At 40.5% G+C, this 21497-nt stretch overlaps 1 protein-coding gene across 1 annotated transcript in view; it reads left to right on the forward strand.

The window, feature by feature from the left end:
* Positions 1-5469: 5469 nt before the first annotated feature.
* The window catches only part of LOC109891029 (rap1 GTPase-activating protein 1-like), a 154510-nt gene continuing 138482 nt past the window's right edge, over positions 5470-21497 (forward strand). The window contains exon 1 of the mRNA XM_020483289.2: positions 5470-5800. The gene's annotated coding sequence lies outside the window, so the exon portion shown is untranslated. The remainder of the gene's footprint in view (positions 5801-21497) is intronic.

The raw sequence follows: 21497 nt of genomic DNA on the forward strand, positions 1-21497 counted from the left end.
ACAAAATATATCAATAAACGAACAACGAAACGTGACTACGTGGTGCATGTGCACAAACACAAAACAATATCCCACAAAGCCGGTGGGAACAGGGAACCCTTAAGTGTGATCCCCACCATAGAAAAAACCTAGAACACCCCTAGTCACGCCCTGACCTACTACACCATAGAGAACCAAGGGCTCTATGGTCAGGGCGTGACAAATATATAGGGGAACATCCTGTAGGATCTTTAAAACGCTATGCATTGTCACTGTATAACATATTTTTGAGATCATTGAGACCTTTCTGAGCTTATGGTTGTTTCATTAGGGTTTATATTCACAGTACGCTGTACTTACATAGTACATGTAAAATGTATTCAGAAATAGATTAAAACCAGGAGTGTGTAATAAAGTATGTGAGAAGCCCTCTCCTAATCAAGGCTCTACTACCTCTTGTTTCATAAGCCATGGTTCCAGTGGAGGCTGCTGAGGGGAGGACAAAGCAAATGGAATGGCATCAAACCATGTGTTTGATATATTTGATACCATTCCACTAATTCCGCTCCAAGTCATTACCACGAGCCCATCCTCCAATGAAGGTGCCACCGACCTCCTGTGCATGGTTCTAAATGGGATGAGAATACATCTCATTTCGGGGCAGATGATGATGACATATCACTGCATATCTCTCCACTGTAGCCAGGCAGGGCCTGAATAATGAATCCACAGCCTTGATCCACTTCTGACAGACTGTGTTCTGTCTCAGCTTGTAAAATGCACTTTAATAGCATGTTACATTAATACAGTACATTGTGGTACTGTACATCACAATGCCAGTCAGACTCTCCAATGGTGGCTGACCGCAGTAGCAGAAAAAGAGTGCAGCAAATGTGTTTAATTTCACAATGAAGATGTTACCAAACCAAATCCTCTGATATCCGTATCAGGCTTACAGACACTTACATTCCTGTAGTGGCTCCAGCCACATCAAATTGCTATGAGCCTTTAAAGCAACTTATGGAAGACCATTGAGTGCTGTTCGTCTTACAGAGACATTCAGTAACCTTGGTACCAATACTCAGTGTATGGTAGGCCTACATATTTTGCAGGTCTGCTTCCCAAAGTATGGAATGTACACTAGGTGTGAAATGTACCTTCAGTGAACACTTACGTTTAAAACGTAATGACTTATTTCATGTTGCAAGCAATCAAAGTTTATTCATCAAAGTTAATTGAAATGTAATTTCTTTCACTTGGCAACAACTTTCAAGATGACATTCATCCATAATCTCCATTTGTGTTCTGAATTTCGAGCTTTGATTTCTGAAATAGAATTTGACATAAATAAAATATAAAATCCAATAACAAGAAGGGCAATAACAAAGGGAATAGCAATCAGGTGAGGAAAGAAGATTCATTTGCTTTGAACAAGCAATGGATTGCTGCCTCTCCATTAAGGTTTGGATAATAGCATTGGCCTCAGTCCTAAGGGTTTCAATGTCCAGCCATTGAACAGGTGTTGGGGATAATTTAGTTGAAGTCATCCTATAGGAGCTTAACCCAGGTATTAGTTCTACGAGATAGCCGTCATCTTTACTCAGACAAAATATATAGGATGGAAAGGTCTGCATTCAAAGGTAGTGTATCTGCAGGCAGGTCTGTCAGATACTGATGCAGAGAGAGCAGTGTTGCCATTGTTGCACAGCAGCCACTTATTATGGCACAGCTGTCATCACAGCTCAGTTGCTTTGTTGTGCAGCAGATGGTAGTTATTTATAAGGGTCAAATATTATATTTGTGGGTGGAGGTAAACCTTTTTTAACCAATCCTTTCATGAGCGTCCCAGTCAAACAAATAAATGGTTATTTATTGTAGAAAGCTGGTTACCAGCTATACCTGGCAAGGATTTGTTATTGTAATTTAAAAAAAAGCTTGGTTTCTGAGAAAAGCTGCAAATGATTCATCTGGGTATATATTGATTTGACATGATTGTTGATGATCAGTACCATACCTCAAGCCAAAATCTATTGCTGTGTGGGAGGACTGAGTGGGCCGATAGCCAGAGTCAGTGAGAGAGAGGGCGTGGGTTGGTGCGGGGAGCAAGAGAGAGAGAGAAAGAGAGAAAGGGAGCAGGCTCTGCTCTGGAAGGATTACAAGGACACATCCTGCCTGACCACTTTTACAGAGTTTTCAAAGTCAGGGTGATCAGGCAAGAGGCTGGTCTTTCACTTCACATTTAGATAAAAAGGGACCGGATGTTTCCCAAGTCACAAAGTTGGTTCTGAATGAAGTAAGAAGCTTTTTATGAACTTCCACACATAGCACTGGAATGAAAGAGCTTTCAAAAAGGCCAGTGTGCATTTTGTACATTGAACTGTGCAGTCATTTCCGAGCAACTTGTGCAGGTGTAAGCACCCCTCCAGGCCTCTTCAGTGACAAAAGTGGAACCACACAGAGGGCAAGCAGCAGGTTGCTGTAAATAATTAGCTTTCCATTAAGTTGCCCGTAAACCTTGCACTAATTGATGTCATGACATGTAGAAAGGCTCCAGTGCACGTTTGTGCATGCATTACAGTTAAGACAGTCAGCAAGGCATTTGCCTTTCCGCTTTTTAATGACCTTTAAAATGTTTGGGAGCTAATAAATTGAGTCCTGGAATGGGACAGACTTTATCATACATTAGAGGGACAACAAAAAAGTATTTAATAATAGGTTTAAAAATGTTATATTTAACCAAAAATGAAAAGCTTCAACGGCCTTTAACCTCACTTATACAGTGCCTTCGATTGTGAAAGCATTCAGACCCCTTGACTTTTTTCACATTTTGTTACGTTACAGCCTTATTCTAAAAATGATTACATCAATCTACACAAAAAACCCATAATGACAAAGCAAAAACAGTTTTTTTGCTCATTTATTAAAAATGAAAAACAGCTATTTTCGGGTCTCTACAGAGATGTTCCATTGGGTTCAAGTCCGGGCTCTGGCTGGGCCACTCAAGGACATTCAGAGGCTTGTACCGAAGCAACTCCTGTGTTGTCTTGGCTGTGTGCTTAGGGTTGTTGTCCTGTTGGAAGGTGAACATTCACCCCAGTCTGAGGTCCTGAGAACTCTGGAACAGGTTTTCATCAAGGATCTCTCTGTACTTTGCTCCATTCATCTTTCCCTCGATCCTGACTAGTCTCCCAGTCCCTGCCGCTGAAAAACGTCCCCCCAGTATGATGCTGCCACCACCATGCTTCACCGTAGGGATGGTGCCAGGTTTCCTTCAGACGTGACGCTTGGCATTCAGGCCAAAGAGTTCAATCTTTTTCACAAGACCGGAGAATCTTGTTTCACATGGTCTGAGAGTCTTTAGCTGCCTTTTGGCAAACTCCAAGCAGGCTATCATGTGCCTTTTACTGAGGAGTGGCTTCCGCTTGGCCCCTCTACCATAAACGCCTGGTTGGTGGAGTGCTGCAGATATGGTTTTCCTTCTGGAAGGTTCTCCCATCTCCACAGAAGAACTCTTGGCTGGGCAGACAGCACTAGGAAGGTTCTCCCATCTCCACAGAGGAACTCTTGGCTGGGCAGACAGCTCTAGGAAGAGTCTTGGTGGTTCCAAACTTCTTCTATTTAAGAATGATGGAGGACATTGTGTTCTTGGGGACATTCAATTCCTTCGGCTTGGAGGAATGGCTTGGTTTTTGCTCTAACATGCACTGTCAACTGTGGGACCTTATGTAGACAGGTGTGGGCCTTTCCAAATCATGTCCAATCAATTGAATTTACCACAGTTGGACTCCAATCAAGTTGTAGAAACATCTCAAGGATGATCAATGGAAACAGGATGCACCTGAGCTCAATTTCAAGTCTCATAGCAAAGGGTCTGAATAGTTATGTAAATATGTTACTTCTGTTTTTTTTTTCTTAAAACCTGTCTTCGTTTTGTCAGTATGGGGTATTGTGTGTAGATTGCTGATGGTTTTTATTTAATACATTTTAGAATAAAGCTGTAACTTATCAAAATGTGTAAAAAGTCAAGGGGTCTGAATACTTTCCGAAAGCACTGTTTCTTGAAAGAAAGATTACAAAGGAACTCAATGGTGAGTCACTCAAAGGCCCTCATCTTAGATACATAAATATCTTCTACTAATAGCAGAATATCTGTCTCAAAGCCTTCCATTCATATGATGATAAATATACAAGACACTTGAAAATATATTAAAGGTCTTGAGTAGTTTCAAGAGAGCTAATGTGGCTGTGGAAATGGGACTTTGATATCAGCATGTTTTGTATGTTCACCGGTAGCAGACGAGTTTCACATCTCTCTATGAAAAGCAGAGATCAAATACTCTGATTAAACTGAGGTTGGGATAAAATGATACAGATGTAGGATCTCAATTTGATCACCCTGTTGCAGGAAGACATTTTAAAGTTGTAGGGTATATTGAGGTTGTAAAAGGTGAAGTTAGACATTTCCTCTCTGAAATTTCTGACTTGATTTCCCCTTACGAAAAATGTATAAGCCCCTATAAAAATGTACATTAATTGACATTCACGTAATAATTTACATTTCCTGTTGCTGCAGGATTATTTTCCTGCTGTAGCAAACTGGCTCAATTTAAGATCTTACATCTGTATACACTTTATGAACATTTGTGCTTTTAAGTGTGACACTATCATATGAAACAAGTCCAAGATTCAAATCAAGATTATCATACGTTGTAACACAGCCAGGGAAGTACATTTACTGTTCTTATCTTTGATTGACAGGGAGAGTGGGAGAAAGGAAGATGGATGAGACTTATTTAAGAAAAGTCACGGACAGAGGGGTCATGACATTGAAAATGACTCACTCTGCCTTTCAAGTGTTAAAGGAGAGGGATGTAAAAGAACATAGATATATTTAACAGAGCAGAGGATGGGAGGACTGAATAAAAGTTCTCATCTGTAGATCACCCTGCACATGTCCTGCCAAGTAGTCTACATGATGAGACATATTCCTCACCAACTGAATTTGGAATGAAAGTCAGATCAGAAGAGAGCCAGTATCCCCCTGGGCCAATGGGTGTGTCAAACTGGGCTGTTTTTCTAGGTCTATAGGTATATATATATATTTTTTTGGGGGGGGGGGGGGGGGGGGGGAGTATAGAATATTAGCAGCCTTCTTCTAAAGGGAAAATAACAATTTTGTCTGTCCCTCCCCACTGCTTCTATTCTATCAAGGAGATTAATGATTATCAGCAGGTAGCCTGTATGTTAACATAAACATGACTAATCAATCAAGATTTTAAAAGGCTAAAGCCTACAAACACATCTTACCTTCCACAGAAGTGCTGGTGAGATTGGACAATTGTTTTTTAATTGGCTATAATAAAATATGATAGTCTTTATTCTTCCATTGTAGGGATGTCTTTTTTTCTTGCTGCCTTACCATTTGGCTTGTATCGAACATTGGGTATTGAGGGGTCTGTGGGGATGGGCACGTGACAGTGACAGCATATTTTATAGGATCTCAAGGAAAAACTGTTTATTTTTACTTGCTACGTTAGGTTACACTGTACTACATCTGCGCTGATACGGCGAGAGCGGATTTGTCGAACATCACAACTGCTCTGCTCAGGCTTTCTGAATAGAGAAAATTGGCCAAATTAAACATTGAGAGCTACCCAAACGCTTGAGACATGAAGAAACATCGATGAACTGGTCGGTTTTTTTTTTGAGTAATGCAAGCAGCCTTCCTTCAACGAGTTCACCTGTATTGCGGTTAGTCGCGCGCCAAGCATACAAGAACCGATTCATCCAGTGGATGCAGCCGTACTGGCTCCACCAAAAGGTAAGATATTGTTTTTGTTTATTAAGAGTCGGCATGTTGCATTTTATAGTGTCCATATGGTTGTAGTTTTTATTTATCTGATGATCAAGTCTCATAAAGCGCATAAAGCGCATAAAACGTTCAACCATCTAATTTGTCTTCAATGTTAGGCTATACTTAAATTAGCGTACGATCTGCCGAAACAACCCTTATAGTCACGTGTTTATTTCACTGACCATAACACGCTCCACTGATGTACATAGCACAATACCTTGTTGCGCTCTAGTAGTCTGTCGAGAGAGTAGTAAGGAGTGGCAACTCCTTTATTTATGATGTAGCAGCCTACACAGTTTCTTACTACCTGGTATATCAAGTTGTGTATCACGACTCTGCTCTATGAGTCCCAATGAAACAGAACAGTTGAAATAATGTTATGTAGGCATGTTACCAGGTAGTTAACGTTGTAAGTCTGTAATAATAACATTTAGAAGTATGACCCGCTGTAAAATAAAGCCCATATAGCTGGTGTCACACAGCTCCTTATTATGCACATGTAATAGTACTGTCCATGGCCTCTAGTTGATCATGCATACCTATTACCTTACTATGATGGCAACTACAGTTGATAAATACATGATTTGATTTCCAAATATATCCATTTGCAACAAGGAAGGTCTATTAACTAAGGTTAAAAAAGACAGCACTCTCCAGAAATTCATGGATTGAGATATTTTATATTGAGAGAAAAATGTAACACTGTCAATGTCTCCAAGCCTTAACATCAACATAGTATTCCCCTGTTGCTTATGGCTGGATAGGCTTGCATTGTCCCCTCCTCTCTGTGAAGAAAAACTGACAGCTGCTTGGGTGTAATGTAGTCCAGGGTCCTAAAGCTATTTGCTTTTTGTTTCCTTCTAGACTGACCTTCTGGATGTAATTAATGGGTCTCTACACTTCACAGGAATAAAACAGAAAAATTCCATTATTTTCTGATGAAAGTGTGGGAGCCTACTGACGGCTCAATTTTGCCGCAGGCCAATGCTGATTGTCTGTTGGCCTAGTTCAGTTTTTGGTTTGTTTATGTAAATTCCACTTGATGATGTACCTATGAGGCCGTGTATTTCAGGGACAGGCTGTTGTCATTGGTGATGTTGTCGTCGTTGCTCTTGTTACCATATTAAGACGTTGTCATGAGGTACCTTGAAAACTACAATGCTCCCTCCCTCCAGCAGTTTTCTATGCAATTAAGTAAGTTAAGGTCATCCAGATGATCTGTTGGCAGATATACCAATACTTTTGTAGCCATCCGAGCATCCCTCATTGGTACCAGCCCAACATTTTCCTGAAATAAATCTGCTAAATAAGCAAAGATATAAACTAAGATTCCATTGCCTTGAAATTTCCCAGGTTTGTCTTTAAAAACACTTGAGCTGGCACCCATGTACCCCTCTTTCTATATTCTGGAACATGCCTTTGTTCATTCCTCTATGTAAAATGAAAATTAGAGTGAACTCAAGATTTACCATAAAACATTGTGACCTACTCAACACTCTTAGAATCTACACTCTGTGGTGCACTTGCAGTTTAATCTAATTGATCATTTTATTCCCTGTTGTTTTGCAATTCTAAATTTAGGGAAAGGGAATTTGGAACAATAATCACAATGAGAAGTAGCGTTCGTTCCCCCTGATGCTGCAGCCCATGCCAAACACCTCAGTTCTTTCTCTTCTCCCAGAGTGGTATACTACAAAGCACCTTTTCCTCACTCCTATCGATCCTTCTTCTATCTGTGGAACAGCTTGTTTCATTTTGGCCATAGACATAATCAATGACTGAATATGCATATAATCTATAGAAGGGTTTTGTAACCTCTAAACCTGGAAATTTGACTGTTAAACTCATGGGTACACTATAGAGGTCGACCAATAAATTGGAATGGGGCCGATTTCAAGTTTTCATAACAATCGGAAATCGGTATTTTTGGGCGCCGATTTGCTGATAATAAAAAAAAGTTTATTTTAAATTTTTATTATACCTTTATTTAACTAGGCAAGTCAGTTAAGAACATATTCTTATTTTCAATGACGGCCTAGGAACAGTGGGTTAACTGCCTTGTTCAGGAGCAGAACGACAGATTTTCACCTTGTCAGTTCGGTGGATCCAATCTTGCAACCTTACAGTTAACTAGTCCAACGCAATAACGACCTGCCTCTCTCATGTTGCACTCCACAAGGAGACTGCCTGTTACGTGAATGCAGTAAGCCAAGGTAAGTTGCTAGCTAGCATTAAACTTATCTTATAAAAAACAATCAATCATAATCACTAGTTAACTACACATGGTTGATTATATTACTAGATATTATCTAGCGTGTCCTGCGTTGCATATAATCTGACTGAGCATACAAGTATCTAAGTATCTGACTGAGCGGTGGTAGGCAGAAGCAGGCGCGTAAACATTCATTCAAACAGCACTTTCGTGCGTTTTGCCAGCAGCTCTTCGTTGTGCGTCAAGCATTGCGCTGTTTATGACTTCAAGCCTATCAACTCCCGAGATGAGGCTGGTGTAACCGAAGTGAATGGCTAGCTAGTTAGCGCGTGCTAACTAGAGGTACGGAAGCTATATTGTTTCACTGGCAATACTAAAGTGCCTATAAGAACATCCAATAGTCAAAGGTTGACTATGAAATACAAATGGTATAGAGGGAAATAGTCATATAATGCCTATAATAACTACAACCTAAAACTTCTTACCTGGGATTATTGAAGACTCATGTTAAAAGGAACCACCAGCTTTCATATGTTCTCATGTTCTGAGCAAGGAACTGAAACCTTAGCTTTCTTACATAGCACATATTGCACTCTTACTTTCTTCTCCAACACTTTGTTTTTGCATTATCTAAACTAAATTGAACATGTTTCATTATTTACTTGAGGCTAAATTGATTTTATTTATGTATTATATTAAGTTAAAATAAGTGTTCATTCAGTATTGTTGTAATTGTCATTTTTCCAACACAAAATATCGGTATCGGCTTTTTTGGTCCTCCAATAAATCGGTATCGGCAATCGGCGTTGAAAAATCATAATCGGTCGACCTCTAGTACACTAGCAATGGCTGCCAGTCTTGACTTGAATGGGAACTGCCATTTATGGATTATATGTCTATGATTGGTTGCAGCTGTCATCTTTTTTCAAATTTCTAAATAAAATCACGCAAAAAAAACTGTATAGTTTGGAAAGCAACTGCTTTCATTACTAAATGACTCCTGTGTTTTAACATGACAAAATATTTTACCCCTCCCAAAAACATTTGATTAATAAAATATTTAATCAGTCGTCTTCCTTAAATGAAGGGGATGATGACACAATCTTTGCGAGAGGGAGGATATCTTTTTAATTTTATTTATTTATTTTACCTTTATTTAACCAGGTAGGCAAGTTGAGAACAAGTTCTCATTTACAATTGCGACCTGGCCAAGATAAAGCAAAGCAGTTCGACAGATACAACGACACAGAGTTACACATGGAGTAAAACAAACATACAGTCAATAATACAGTATAAACAAGTCTATATACAATGTGAGCAAATGAGGTGAGAAGGGAGGTAAAGGCAAAAAAGGCCATGATGGCAAAGTAAATACAATATAGCAAGTAAAATACTGGAATGGTAGTTTTGCAATGGAAGAATGTGCAAAGTAGAAATAAAAATAATGGGGTGCAAAGGAGCAAAATAAATAAATAAATTAAATTATCTGATTTTATTGGTCCTCAACTCGTGACTCAGACAATTCAGGATAAATGGAGTTAGCCTACCCTGGAGCAGGTTAGTTCTGAAGGATTCGTTGCCATAGAAATGTACCTGGCTAAAAGATGAGCAACTTTCATATGAGCAGTTATCCCAAGTTGACCTCAGAGTGGATCAAAGTTACCTCGCTAAATCCTCAAACCTAATACGTAGTATACCCCTATGGTGTCTCGAATTTGCTCTTTATGAATGCTGCTTGTGTGAGGGGCGGGCCCACCTGCAGTAGCGCTCTCCCCTGCCATGGTGCTAAAACTCGCTGTCAAGCAGCGCTTTCTACCGCTAGCCACAATCCTGAAATCTCTGGTGCGCTATTGAATAGGCACATTTCTGGGTCCACAGGTTAACATGACACACTTTTTCATTTTAGTTACAACACGCTCCTTTTTGAGGAGTGCACAAACAGTACATAAGCACTCAAGAACAAAATACCCCTAAGAAATAACCTCAGGTAGGCTTATTTGAGGAGTTAGCTAAGTAACTTTGGTCAGCTCTGAGTTCTATCTGAGGTCGTACGAAAGTGACTCACCTTTTAGCCAGGTACATTTCTATGGCAACAAATCCTTCAGAACTAAACTGTTCTGGGGCAGGCTAACTCAGGGCTATTTTTTTGTCTCTGTCTTTTAGCAGGCCTATCATATTTAACCAATTAAAAAAACATATATATTTCACCTTTATTTAACCAGGTAGGCTAGTTGAGAACAAGTTCTCATTTACAACTGCGACCTGGCCAAGATAAAGCAAAGCAGTGCGACACAAACAACAACACAGAGTTACACATGGAATAAACAAAACACAGTCAATAACACAATAGAAAAAACAAATATATACAGTGTGTGCAAATGAGGTAAGATAAGTGAGGTAAGGCAATAAATAGGCCATAGTGGCAAAATAATTACAATTTAGCAATTAAAAACTGGAGTGATAGAGACTGGAGTGATAGATGTGCAGAAGATGAATGTGCAAGTAGGGAGATATGAGTCTCCAGCTTCAGTGATTTTTGCAAATCATTCCAGTCATTGGCAGCAGAGAACTGGAAGGAAAGGCAGTAAATATACCTGCTGGAGCTCGTGCTACGTGTGGGTGCTGCTATGGTGACCAGTGAGCTGAGATAAGGCAGGGCTTTACCTAGCAAAGACTAGATGACCTGGAGGTGGGTTTGGCGACGAATATGAATTGAGGGTCAGCCAGCGAGAGCATACAGGTTGCAGTGGTGCGTAGTATATGTGGCTTTGGTGACAAAATGGATGGCACTGTGATAGATTGCATCCAATTTGCTGAGTAGAGTGTTGAAGGCTATTTTGAAAATGACATCACCGAAGTCAAGGATCGGTAGTCTAGTCAGTTTTATGAGGGTATGTTTGGCAGCATGAGAGAAGGATGATTTGTTGTGAAATAGGAAGCCGATTCTAGATTTAATTTTGGATTGGAGATGCGAGTCTGTGAGTCTGGAAGGAGAGTTTATAATCTAATCAGACACATATGTATCTGTAGATGTCCACATATTCTAAAGTCAGAACCGTCCAGAGTAGTGATGCTGGACGGGCGGGCATTGGACGGGCGGGAATTGAACCCTGTGGCACCCCCATAGAGATTGCCAGAGGTCCGGACAACAGGCTCTCCGATTTGACACACTGAACTGTCTGAGAAGTAGTTGGTGAACCAGGCGAGGCAGTCATTTGAGAAACCAAGGCTGTTGAGTCTGCCGATAAGAATGTGGTGATTGACAGAGTCGAGAGCCTTGGCCAGGTCTATGAATACAGCTGCACAGTATTGTCTCTTATCGATGGAGGTTATGATATCATTTAGGACCTTGAGCATGGCTGAGGTGCACCCAAGACCAGCTCGGAAACCAGATTGCATAGTGGAGAAGGTACGGTGGGAGTCGAAATGGTCGGTGATCTGTTTGTTACCTCGGATTTCAAACACCTTAGAATGGCAGGGTAGGATAGATATAGGTCTGTCGCAGTTTGGGTCTAGATTGTCTCCCCCTTTGAAGAGGGGGGTGACCGCGGCAGCTCTCCAATCTTCGGGGATCTCAGACGATACGAAAGAGAGGTTGAACGTGCTAGTAATAGGGGTTGCAACAATTTTGGCTGATAATTTTAGAAAGAGAGGGTCTAGATTGTCTAGTCTTGCTGATTTGTGGGGGTCCAGATTTTGAAGCTATTTCAGAACATCAGCTATCTGGATTTGGGTGAAGGAGAAATGTGGTAGGCTTGGGCAATTTGCTGTGGGAGGTGAAGTACTGTTGACCAGGGTAGGGGTGGCCAAGTGGAAAGCATGAACAGCCGTAGAAAAATGCTTATTGAAATTCTCAATTATCATGGATTTATTGGTGGTGACAGTGTTTCCTAGCCTCAGTACAGTGGGCAGCTAGGAGGATGTGGTCTTATTCTCCATGGACTTTATAGTGTCCCAGAACTTTTTAGAGTTTGTGCTGCAGGATGAACATTTCTGTTTGAAAAAGCTAGCCTTTGCTTTCCTAACTGCCTGTGTGTATTGGTTCCTAACTTCCCTGAAAAGTTGCCAATCGTGGGGTCTATTCGATGCTAATGCAGAATGCCACAGGATGTTTTTGTGCTGGTCAAGGGCAGTCAATTCTGGGGTGAACCAAGGGCTATATCTGTTCTTAGTTCTACATTTTTTGAATGGGGCATGCTTATTTAGGATTGTGAGGAAAGCACTTTTAAAGAATAACCAGGCATCTTCTACTGACGGACTGAGGTCAATATCCTTCCAGGATTCCCGGGCCAGGTCGATTAGAAAGGCCTACTCGATGAAGTGTTTTAGGGAGCGTTTGACAGTGATGAGGTGTGGTCGTTTGACCACAGACCCATTACGGACACAGGCAATGAGACAGTGATCGCTGAGATCCTGGTTGAAGACAGCAGAGGTGTCTTGCAGTGGCTAGCTGACTACTAGCTAGTAGCTAGTTAGATGGCTAGCTTCTGTTGGGGGTTCCGGTTATAAAGTAAAGAAAATAGCAGATCCATACCACATTGGATGAGGCGGGTTGTAGGAGAGTATGTTGAAGTTGGGGTTAAGAAAAAATATATATACACGGGACACGGCAAGACAAAGTCAAAAGACGCCTGCCTGACTGCTACACCATCTTAGATCTAAATAATAAGAATGATGCATTAATATATTACACATCTCTCTATTCTTCATTGTTCCCTTCTTGCACAATTCACGCATTTCCGCTTGCAACTGCACTGGCCTATCTCTTGTCCTTCTGTCTAGCTCTTGAACGAGTAGCCTAGATAGGCAATGAATAGCAATATAGTTTGAAACATATTTAACTAATAGGCCTAGGCCTATTCGAGGAGAGAAGCATAGATCGATCCTCTTGCTTGCTGAATGGCTATAAAATAGGCTACAGTGTTTGCAATGAACTTGCGGGGAAGTTATAATGGTGAGAGCGATCTGATGCTCTGGTGTGATGTGTTGGCTAAATTGATGCAATGCTGCGCTGATTCATTGCAAATGTAAAATAAAAAGTAGAGAGAAATTCATTAATTCATTCACACAACAAACCCACAGGCCTCTCAGTGGCCGTGTGTGGCCTGTCAGTGTCCCAGATAAAAATGTATATTATTATTTTGCAATTGGTGTGAATGGAGTCATAAACAAGATTTATTTATTCGTCCGAATTATTTGGCTGAAAATAATGGACTTGGTGAGAAAGGGCCTTCTCCCCGAGTCAATGAATGGAGAACGTTTTAAATGTGCTACCACCATGAAAGTCTAATAGTTTGGGAGAAGGACAAATTCATTTGACTGGGACTTAGTGTGATGATATTTTACGCAGAGTTGGCCCTCTGAGTACAAGCTGTTTGTTACAAACTACACTGAACAGAAATATAAATGCAACATGGAAAGTGTTGGTCCCATGTTTCATGAGTTGAAATAAAAGATCCCAGAAATTTTACATACACACAAAAAGTGTATTTCTCTCAAATGTTGTGCACAAATTTGTTTACATCCCTGTCAGTGAGCATTTCTCCTTTGCCAAGCTAATCCACCCACCTGACAGGTGTGACATATCAAGAAGCTGATTAAAAAGTATGATCATTACACAGTTGCACCTTGTGCTGGGGACAATAAAAGACCACTCTAAAATGTGCAGTTTTGCCACACAAAACAATGTCACGTATGTCTCAAGTTTTGAGGGAGTGTGCAATTGGCATGTTGACTCCAGGAATGTCCACCAGAGTTTATGCCAGAGAATTGAATGTTCATTTATTTATCATAGGCCGCATCCAACGTCGCTTTAGAGAATTTGGCACTTCCTCCAATCGGCCTTACAACCACAGACCATGTGTATGGCGACGTGTGTGCAATGGTTTACTGATGTCAATGTTGTGAACAGAGTGTCCCATGGCGGCAGTGGGGTTGTGATATGGGCAGACATAAGCTACGGACAATGAACACAATTGCATTTTATCAACGGCAATTTGAATGCACAGAGATACCGTGACGAGATACTGAGGCCCATTGTCATGCCATTCATCCGCTGCCATTACCTCATGTTTCAGCATGATAATACACAGCCCCATGTCGCAAGGATCTTTACGAAATTCCTGGAAGCAGAACATTTTATACTCACTATTGACCATGTTTGGGATGATCTGGATCGACACATATGACAGAGTGTTCCAGTTCCCACCAATAACCAGCAACCATTGACATGGCTTTGACATTGACATTCCAAAGTAGTGGCTTCCATCTGGCCACTCTACCGTAAAGGCCTGATTGGTGGAGTGCTGCAGAGATGGTTGTCCTTCTGGAAGGTTCTCCCATCTCTACAGAGGAACTCTGGAGCTCTGTCAGAGTGACCACTGGATTCTTGGTCACCTCCCTGACCAAGGCCCTTATCCCCGGATTGCTCAGTTTGGCTGGGCAGCAAGCTCTGGGAAGCTTCTTGATGGTTCCAAACTTCTTCCATTTAAGAATGATGTAGGCCACTGTGTTTTTGGGGACCTTCAATGCTGCAGAACGTTTTTGATACCCTTCCCCAGATCTGTGTCTTGACACAATCCTGTCTCGTAGCTCTACGGACAATTCCTTCGACCTCATCGCTTAGTTTTTGCTCTGACATGCACTGTAATCTGTGCGACCTTATATAGACACGTTTGTACCTTTCCAAATCATGTCCAATCAATTGAATTTGCCACAGGTAGACTTCAATCATGTTGTAAAAACATCTCAAGGATGATCAATGGAAACAGGATACATAGACTCTCATAGCAAAGGGTCTGAATACTGTAAATAAGGTTTTTGCTTTGTCGTTATAGGTAGTGTGTGCAAATTGCTGAGGATTTGTATTTATTTAATACATTTTAGAATAAGGCTGTAACGTAACAAAATGTGGAAAAAGTTAAGTGGTCTGAATACTTTCCGAAGGCACTGTATTATCCATTACTCTCCATATAATATCCCTGTGGCGACTGGCACTGACCTGTGCCATCAGGATGCCCGGGACAATGCCCAGCTGGTGGAGGGTACCCAGGGCTCCTGGAAGGGCAGTCAAGTTGTAGAAACATCACAAGGATGATCAATGGAATCAGGATGCACCTGAGCTCAATTTTGAGTCTCATAGCAAAGGGTCTGAATACTTATGCAAATAAGGTATTTCTGTTTTTTAGTTTTAATATATTTGCAAACATTTCCCAAAAACTTTTTTTTCTTTGTCATTATGGGGTATTGTGTATAAATTGACGAGGGGAAAAATGTATGTAAATTGATGAGGATTTTTTTTTTAAACATAACAAAATGTGGAAAAAGTCAAGAAGACTGAATCATTTACGAATGTGCTGTATTTTCTCTCAGAGCTTTTCCGCCCAACTATTGAGTGAACACAGAATAATTGTATTGTTGGCCTGAAAATAATATCTGAGGTGTTGGAAGTTTCTGGGAATGACATGGTTATCATTCCAGTTAGGTTTTACATGAAAAATCTGCAAAAATGGCTAAATGAGTCGTTTTCAAGTTTCTTTAATGACTTTCAATGGGCGACCCTGCAAATTGAATAACATATTGACCTACTGTAATAAACTTTTAATAAATTTACACCCAAGTGAATGAGTGGGATGTTGCTGAAATATTTGCTCTTATTTGTGGGTTTTGATCAAATGAAAACTGTAATCAGTGAAGGGCTAAAAATAATGATTTTGACTTAGAACGGAATGACTCATTTCTAGACCTACTGTACCTGAAGAGCTGTCACCATAAAACATATGTTGATTATCTTGTCTTTTGACATTTCCAAAAAGGGTTGCTTGTAAGATAGAGGGGCAGAGCTATATAAAGACATGTCTTTGATGGTTGAAGTGCCAGTAGGCACACCATGAGCATCCTTTCCCCATGACTCAGTGTTTGCCCCCTCGATTACAGGATGTATGCTCCAACGAGTCTCTGTTTGTCTGTCTGAGTTGTTTCCTGATGGGTTTATTTTACAATGCATGCATAAGTAAGACAGTCAATTTGTGATTCCCTGTTAGAGACTGTTTCTCTTAGGTTACATTCATCATAAAAGTTTAGCCTTTTGTTTTCTATGCAGACATTCAAATTGAGCATGTTTGAAAGCAATCATGATATTACAATAACAAGAGTGATAATTTTTTTAAATAAAAAAATCTACCAAATATTGACTGTCTACCTGATTGACTGTCTATCTGTATGTTATATAGATTCAGATGAATAAAAACAAAATAATGTCAGCTGTTGAACACTCCAACACTCATCTCTTCAGTTTTCCAGTGGAGCTATGGACTATATTTGTTCTAACATGTGTATCCAACAGTAGCACAATTTACAAACACATTGACAGGCAAGCATTCCCCTAGACATATAACTGAGCTTCCCTGTTGTAAGGTTATTTATTTATTTTCTTAGTCAACCTTGTGTTCTGTTTTGTTGTGTTCTTGAACATAGCTCTGTTTCTTTGTGTGAGGTATTGTTAGTTTTGACTCTACTTAGCCTTTTCCTAGCTCGTTTGTGAGAACCGGTTGTAGCCTTCAGTCCTAGTTTTGCTTTGCTTACTGTACTTTTGTATGACCATTGCCTGCCTGTGAGTACGATTCCTACCTTCTGCGAAGGCTAAATAAACACCTACCATGCTCTGTGTGTGAATCTACACCTTTTTCTCCATGAGTATTTACTACGCCTGTGTTCTGTAAGGTAGAGTAGGCAAACAGGAGGATGGGAATACAAGCTGAAAATGAACTAAACTAGTGACTTTCCTTTAACTAAAATCCTTAGTTGAAACAATAAGCGACACCCCTCTGTTTTAGTACAAAGTTGAGGGATTGGCCTGGAGAAATAAACCACTCATTCATACAGACCTACGGATGCAAGGACTGGCCATCGATGACATCAAAATTATAATTATGGTTTAACCATGTTTTCATGTATGTTAAAAGTTTAACTGTATATTTTGGATTTTGATAGGGTATGACCGTTGAATGGTATTTCTAAGTTCTGATTCTCTAAGAATCAATGGATATGTATCATTAATTATAAGTAAAAAAATTGACATAGCAACTAAGGATTCTACCTGCAGTTTATGACCTTTCAATGGATCCTTTTAGAGTGTCTGGTGCTGAGGGGGGATTGATGGCTTTTTTTACTCAGTGAGAAATCCATTGTTTCCCTTCAGTCAACTGACACAGACATGTATCTGTTATGGCCAATGTACACCACTTCTGTAACACAGGTTTAATTCCATGGCAATTTGGCTTGTCCACCGTGATGGACACATCCATCTGTCCTTAGTAACAGCGCTGGTGTATCTCTATAGCTGCAGGGACCAGTGTCAATGGCCACAGGTAAATGGCTGACAGCTCACACTCTTGATTGTGACCTTTTTAAGAGGAAGGTGGCTTCAGGTGTGGTGTAACCAATGACTTTGATGTAATGCAGGTTAGGTTTGGGGTTATCCTCAGGTGTTAAGATCCTGTTATGAAAATCGATAAAACAGGAGAGCCCAATTCACTCAGCATTTGCATTGGTGCCGACCTGAAATAATTACTGATGATGGAACATCTCAGGTGTTACTATTTGCATGCTTTCAACACAGCATACAACAACATCATATTAGCATACAATTGATTCAGATGCTGAATGTACTCCATGTAAACGGTTGTCTATAATTTTAGTGTTACCCACACAGTTAACAGTGATGCTGTATTTATTGACCGTGTATTACATCTATTTTTTTTACATTAATAAAGAGTCAATTTAAAATGGAATCCACAGGAGGTTGGTGGTACCTTAATTGGGGAGGAGGGCTTGGGGTAATGGCTGGAGCGGAAGAGGTGGAGTGGTATCAAATACATTAAACACATTGTTTCCATCTGTTTGATGCCATTCCATTTGCTCCGTTCTGGCCATTATTATAAGCCGTCCTCCCCTCAGCAGCCTCCAGTCAGTAATAAAATGTAATACTGTGCAATATTCAGAAGATCTGTAAACCACACCATTTATCTGAAATAGAGATGTGATAAAAATATAGATAACCCAAAATTCAAACATCCATGAATGCAGAATTTTTGGGGGGAGAACATACATACTCAGTAGTAGCAAGCTGATTTATCCCTCATTCTGTATGTAAAACAAATCCCTATAGTCGCTGTAATGGTATGTGGAAAGGCAAGTTTAATTGATTCAAATTTAAGGATTCTATAATTGGTTCTCAGATTATTCTCGCTCTGTAGTGGTTTCATATTGTGAGATTATATACTGCTTTTTAGAATACTGATTTGGTCCAGTGTATACAGTACAGTATATTACTCCGGCATCAACTTAAAGATGGTTGAAGTTGTAGAGGGTCTTATGTTATAATGGTTTCCTTTATTTTTCTTTATCTTAATAGCCATTTCAGCTGCTTGATCAATGAATAACTGTCAGTCTTTTACTATTATGGACCTGACCATTGACCTCCTTGCACTCTTATTTGACAACGGTTCCCTAATTGCCAACCTTTTTTCTATCCCCCCTTCCTCTGATTTCCCCCACCCTCTCCAGTTTGTCTTCATTATAGAAACTAATTCACTGTGCTCTAAGTGCAAGGTCACTGCCCATGTTTTGCATTCAAATGGAAACATTTTCTTATGGCCAGAAAGTAATTTGCTGCATCTGTTATGACGGCGAGAGGCAAAGTAAGACATAGTTACTGTGGCTCTCTGCCTTCGAGAAGAGTAGAAACTATGTTCAGTATTCCAGGAAGCCGATTGTTAAGATATGCCTTATCACACAATGGCTCTGGTTATTGCTAGACAGAAGCTCCAGACCAAATTCTTCATTCCTCCTTTTTCAGAATAGTTTAACAGTGTGTCTGATTTGTTTACATGTGTAATGCATGCCTGTCAGCTGTTTTATAGATTCTCTGAGACAAGCCTGAGATATACTGTGCGGAAGCACACTGTTTGTTTTGCACACAGATTTGTTTTTGATTGCCTCACTATTACATTTCATAGAAACATGGAATACATTATCCTTCCAGTAACCACACGCACCGTCGCAGAGACAGAGTAGGTTATCAGAAATGTTATTCGATTTTTGTCTTGTCCTCTCCACCGCTATAAAACACTTTGTCAAAGTGTCCCCCTGATGTTGGTGTGAGATAGATCAATTCTCTGTGTGTACTGTTTACTGTTTGTCTAGAATATGAAATTGCCTACTGTAAATGTTGTTGGAACATCAGACCAACTTGTTTGCCAACAGACAGTAACCCCAGAACAGTCTCAGTGAGGCGCTGACAACAGCAGTGGTCCAACGAAGCAGACAGGAGGCTACAAGACTGTTTTGTTCGTATAGACTGCGATATGTTCCAGGATTCGTCTGATAGCATTGAGTCGTTTACCACATCAGTCATTGGCTTCATCAATAAGTGCATAGATGACGTCGTCCCCACAGTGACTATACGAACGTATCCAAAGCAAAAAACAGGAAATATTTGTGCTAGCCTAAAGGCTAGAGCTACTGTGCTAGCCTAAAGGCTAGAGCTACTGCTTAAAAGGAACAGGACCTGGCATGGATGCATACAAGAAAGCACGCTACGACCTCCGAAGAGGAATCAACCATGCAAAATGACAATATAGGAGAAAGTGGAATCCTATTACACCAGCTCCGACGCTCGTCGTATGTGGAAGGGCTTGCAGACGATAACGGTTTACAAAGGGAAACCCAGCCATGAGTGGCCCAGTGATGCAGAACTCCCAAAACTACACTAAATGCCTTTTATGCTCGCTTCGAGAAATACAACACAGAGTCTTGCGTGAAAGCCCCTGTTGTTCCAGCGTTGCTTACAGGTGTATAAAATCCAGCACACAGTCTTGCAATCTCTATAGACAAATAATGGCAGTAGAATGGCCCATACTGAAGAGCTCAGTGACTTTCAACGTGGCACCGCTTGATATAGAGGTCCTGGATGGCAGAGAATGCGGCCACCGTGATATACTGGGCTGTCCGCACCACCCTCTGTAGCACTTTGCGGTTGAGAGAACTGCATTTGCTATACCAAGGGGTGAGGCAGCCTGTCAAGATGCTCTCAATTGCATGGCTGTGTGCTCAATTTTATACACCTGTCAGCAATGGGTGTGGCTGAAATAGCCAAATCCACTAATTTGAAGGGGTGTCCACATACTTGTATATATAGAGTATATACCTCAAATACCTAATACCCCTGCACATTGATTTGGTACTGGTACTCCCTGTATATCGCTTAATTATTGTGTATTTTATTAATCTTGTGTTACTGTTTTTCTTTGTATTATAATTGTTGTACTCTGCGTCATTGGAAAGGGCTCGTAAGTAAGCATTTCACCGTAAAGTCTACACCGTTGTATTTTGCTCTTTTGACAAATACAAATACATTGTTTAAGGAATTGTGGGGTCATCGGCGTAACATGAAGAGCAATGATTCATCAGTTTAATAGCTAAAGCCTGGAGCCACTGGGGAGCACATCTAACCTGCTGTGAGTGGATTCCACACAGGGCTCAGTCTGGGTGCGACGATGACACTACCGAGGCCACTGCTTTCTTTCTTTCCCCTCTCTCTCCTTGTTCTAGTTGTGTTCTATGAGGCAGATGAGTTTTAATGGAGAAATATTTCAAACCTTTTTCTTTCAGTCTTTCTTTGCAGCCTCCAAATGTCCAGAGATGAATACACGGAGCTTCTAGAAAGTAGATATTTCCTGATAGGGTGTCTTGGAGATTTTCTAAATTTTCCTTTTCTATTCTCTCTGGAATCAGATTTGGTTCTGAATAGGTGTGTAGAATGGTTCATAAAGGTGCAACACTACAGAAGTATGGTTGTGTGCTCAAGAGATGGCAAGGACGGTCGCATACAACTATCCATATTTAATGCATCCTGCTTGCATGGGGGATGACAAATGTGTTTGATATTATGATAATGACCTTCCACTTATTATTCATACATGTCCCTGAGTGATCATATTTTCTCCCCGTTAAAATATGCATAGAAATGAGGAAAATCTGAAATGGGGGTATGCGTGCAGGGTCACTGAAGGTGAATTACAACATGACAAACAGTAGGAACATGGTGCTTTTCGCTAGGGGAGAAGGAAGCCAGCACCCTATACCTCTGTTCATGCTTCAACGAGTGTCACTCTACCAAAGCAAGGAAGGGCTCAATACACTAGTCTATGTTTTGGAGTCTTGTTTTATTGGGAAATGACTGGATCAATATTTTCACCAATCTGAAGTGGGAATTGGGCCACTTTGCTGTATTGACCCATCCCTCTGTCTTTATTACTAGTACCACTCAGTGGCAGGTTGTCCTGGTGTACATCTTTTTGATGTCATTATCTTTTTACTGTACATTTTTTTGTACTTTTCCCCCTTTTCCCCCCCAATTGGTAGTTACAGTCCTGTCCCATCTCTCTAACT

This window comes from Oncorhynchus kisutch, linkage group LG5 (genome assembly GCF_002021735.2).
Source record: "Oncorhynchus kisutch isolate 150728-3 linkage group LG5, Okis_V2, whole genome shotgun sequence".
NCBI lineage: Eukaryota > Metazoa > Chordata > Actinopteri > Salmoniformes > Salmonidae > Oncorhynchus > Oncorhynchus kisutch.